The sequence below is a fragment of the Rana temporaria genome, chromosome 9 (genome assembly GCF_905171775.1).
Source record: "Rana temporaria chromosome 9, aRanTem1.1, whole genome shotgun sequence".
Taxonomy (NCBI): domain Eukaryota; kingdom Metazoa; phylum Chordata; class Amphibia; order Anura; family Ranidae; genus Rana; species Rana temporaria.
The window spans coordinates 172,811,129-172,815,538 of NC_053497.1; the positions used below are offsets into that span (position 1 = coordinate 172,811,129).

General features: G+C 31.9%; 1 long non-coding RNA gene across 1 annotated transcript; it reads left to right on the top strand.

Moving 5' to 3' along the window:
- The first annotated feature begins 687 nt into the window (after positions 1-687).
- Positions 688-4,184, top strand: LOC120914356. Its single transcript, XR_005743662.1, has 2 exons — positions 688-968; positions 3,819-4,184. It is a non-coding gene; the product is annotated as an uncharacterized LOC120914356 (long non-coding RNA).
- The last annotated feature ends 226 nt before the right edge of the window (positions 4,185-4,410 follow it).

The following is a 4,410-nucleotide window of genomic DNA, read 5'->3' on the forward strand; positions in this document are numbered from 1 at the left end:
CATCCTACCTTCCCCCATCATGGCAAATGAAGATATAAGGTTACATGTTGTAAGATGTAAACGTATTTTAGTTAGGAATATAATTCTTTCTGTAGACTACAGTATTTCTATGTATATGTATATATATATGTATGTATATATATATGTATATTTGATTTAGATGTTAAAGGACATTTGTCTTATATAGGTTAAAATGTAGCTACTTATTCACAGCTTACAGCCCTATCCTCAGGAATTTGAGAGTAATTGACCCTCTCTTTCTCTTCTAAGGAAGATTTGAATTTGGCGCGTTTTTTGTAGAACAAGTCAAAAATGAACCGTTACATGACGTATTTTTAGAAGGGTGGGGGTAGGTTATATTTGGGCTCTCTCTTCTCTTGAATGCGGCACACACTCAAGCTCACACTTGGAAATGAGCTGACATGCTAGAACACGCTCACTGACACTTAGAAGAAGGCTGACATAGCCACACACACACAAAGATATATATTTGCAACTTTCATTTCAAGATTAAGAAACTTATTGATGCTATTTTTATATTCTACAATTGATGATATTCATGTGATATTTTACTATTTTATCATTAAATACATTTTGGAGTTTTTACACAAGAACGGAACGGATTTTCTTGGAATTTTTCTCATCAATATGAATATCGATTATTAATATAATAATACCGACATACAGACTTTATTTCAATGGCGAGCCTTAGCCAGAATCGATTTGCTTGAATATCGAACGTTTTTGAATTATTTCTCCTATCGCTTGTCGAGAGGGAAAACAAGCATTGATCATGCAGACAAGCTTCAAGGAGAAATAAAAACGAAAGAACTTTCAGCATCATCGAATGGATCTGGAAACATAGAATTATTTGGTGAAGAAGTTTACACACGTAAGAAAATCCTGTTTCTTGATGACGTAATTTCCCGTAAAGAGAGGGAAAGCGCGAAAGAAGTCGTCCTAAATTGGTAAGTAATGGATTTTATTAATGAATTATCTAGTGAGAGTAATTTAGAATTCAAAAATCTGTCAAAATTTGTTAAAGATGATGAATTATGGAGGTACATGTTCAATGAATGCTTACAATCTAATATTGAGATCCAAAAGTCAAAATTTACTTTTAAGAAATTCAGCAAACAGATTAGGAATTTGATGAAGCTTGTTAAAGTTTTTGATGCAATGATTTTAGCTCCTGAAAGGAATGATAATTGTGCAACAGGGAAGGACAATAGTCTATGTACTAAATGTTCAATTTTGACTGAACGAATAGATGATTTGCAAAGTGCAATTCAAATAAAAGATATTCAGTTGTTGGAATTACAGAATAATGTAATGTTTAAAGCAGAGTTAAGCTACAGTAATGATAGTGATGATTCTAAGAAAAAGTCTGTTGTGCCGGTAAAGCGGTCAATTGGAAAATATGACCAGGAACTTGAAGTTTTGTTTAAAACTAAAGTAATGAATAAAGATACAATATGTACAGAAAGTCTAGATAGACAGAGTTTAAACACACAAAGGAAAGATGGAGAAATCAGAGTTGCCACTTGTATGGCCACACCCAGATATGATGAGATTCACGTCACAGACAGAATTGAGCAGACAGGAAATGCTAATTGCTTTCAGAGTAAAGAAAGTGGATATGTACACAAAGAAAAAACATTGGAATTAGGAAAGGAGGAACATTTTGAGCAATTTGTTCATCCTTGTTCAAAGTCGATTGACTTGCCTTATGCCTCAGAAGTCAAGCAGATCAGTACATTGACTGTTAATGACAGTTCAATCAATAAGACAAACAATACTGACAATGAGATAAATGGATTACTTCCATTGACTAAATCAAGGAAAAAAGAAGTTTTAACTTCTCCAACATTAAATTATGTTGCTCCAATTTTAATAGATCAGTCTATTTACAGTAATGTTGGGAACATTTCTACAGCAGTCGCTGACATGTCTTCAGATTTTAAATGGCCTCATACAAAAGCCAATCTTGTATTGGAGAAATTGGTTCAAACACATAAAAGTCTTTGGAGTCAGACCAAAAATGACACAGGTGTGTTTAAAGATATTGAAATTGATATTGAAGGAAAAGATCCCAAACCTCAAAGTCAAAATAAGTTGCCACAAGAAGCAATAGGTCCAGTTTCTGACATTGTACAAGAATTTTTACAGCAAGGAATATTAAAGAAAACACGATCTGTGGTAAATAATTGCATTTGGCCTATCAAGAATGCTGATGATGAGTATATGTTATCAGTTGATGTAAGAGCATTGAATAAGTGCATTACAAATGACACACCTATTATTCCTGATTTAAATTTAATGTCACACATGGATGCCAAGGCTAAAATATTTTCTGTATTGGAAATAGCCAACAGTACGTTTTCAGTACCATTAACTAAAAGCTGTCAATATAAACTTGCATTCAGCTTTAATAAAGAAACCTATGCATTCACTAGATTAATTCCAGGATTGGACATTAGTGATGGCATAGTACATGAGAGTTTGCAGGAAGTATTATCTAAATTCTCTAGACCAGAATGTATTTTCCAGCATGTGGACAAGTTTTTGTTGACCACACAAACTACAGAAGAGCACATTACTCTTTTGTCAGAGTTATTTTTGCTATTAGAAACAGCAGGGCTGAAACTGAATACTGAACTAGTTCAATTGATGAGAAGTCATGTAATATTCATGCACATGCAAATTAGTCATGGACATAGAAGATTATCACAGGAAAAAATCAGAAAAGTTTCTGCTTTTCCAGTTCCAACATCTTACAAGGCATTACATAAATTTTTGAACGAAATAAAGTGTTGCAAAGAGTTTTTACAGAAGTATGATGATAAAGTTAAACCATTATTTGATTTGTTGAGAGAAAAAGATGATGTGTTTGATAAATGGGGTCAACCCCAGACAGATGCCTTTAAAATGTTGAAATGGGATGTGCGGAATGCTCATTCATTGAGTACAATTGAAATTGGTCCATCTGTGAGATTGTACACTGATTTATCAGAGAATTCGATTTCAGTTACCTTGTCACAATTAAAAAACAGTAATCAGAAAATAATCGGATATTTCTCCAGAGGTTTGACAAATATGGAAAAGACATTTGATGCACATAATAAGCAATTGTTAAGTCTTTATTTTGCAGTTAAAGTAACAGAAAAGATTGTGAGATCTAGTCAGATCATATTACCGACATCTGATCAATCATTAAAACTTCTCCTACAGAGAATTAATTCAGGAGAATTATATGACAGATATTGCCCATTTGTTAAAACGTTAAAATCTAAATCTATACAGGTAGATTTAATAACAGAACATGTTCAGCAAAGTGTACAAAAGGATGTTTTTAGAACTGCTGAGAGAGGTTTTAAGCTAGTATTTGTTGATGATATCAAGATTCATTCAGCAGGTTATTCTATGTGCTACTCAAAAAATATCATTCAGCCAAAATTCTACAGAAAATGCTGAATTGGAAGATAAAAATTACAGTACAGCACGCATTACTCTGAAATTTGTAGGGCAGAAGTGAATGGATATATTTCATTTCAGTCCTCTGGGTTGATTGAAAACATTTCTGTGTTTGTTAAAACAATGTTTTGAGTCATGACAAAAAAAGAGAAATTGCGTCTTGTAATATTTAAAATACACAGAAAATAGTATAAGAAGTATAGGCCTAGTTTAAGAAAAATAAAGTCAAGTAAGGCAATTACAAATGTTATAATCAAAATATGTTTTTCATGTCATGATGAAATATTAGGATATATAAAATGTATTTTTTCATTCAAAAAAATTGATGCTGCATTCTTTTACAGGATCTGACTTATGAGTCACCAAAAGAAGAGAAATGTCATATTTCTAAGATCTTCCAGATGCAAACAAGCCCTTTGAAACTTAAGAAAATAGTTCTGGGAGAAGATGACATATGAGATTCATTTGTCATAATTATTGTTGTCTTTTTATGTTCAATAAAGTTTTTCAACTTTACAGTACAGGAGTACAAGAGGAAGAAAAAGAAAGAAGAATCAATACCTCTAATGAGAGGGAAATTTCTAAAAACAATTGACTTTTTATTTTTGACGACTGATGATATAATTTTATCCATCAGATATATTGTAGTTTTTATATATGAACTTTTTATGTGACGAGATATGTTTTTCATATCAAGAAGAGATATTTTTTACACACCAATTTTTAAAAACAAATGTAGTGTACTTTCAGAGTTGAAAGGGTTCAACTTTTTTACAATGAAGTCTAGTTAGTAGGAACATCTGGTGTTAATTAAGCTAGAGTACATGTTTCTTAAAAGGTACATAAACAAGTTAGGATTAACTTTACCTTGTAATATGCATTTAGTTTTGAAGTCATCTCACATATATGAACAAATTGAAGTTAGGAACATATTTT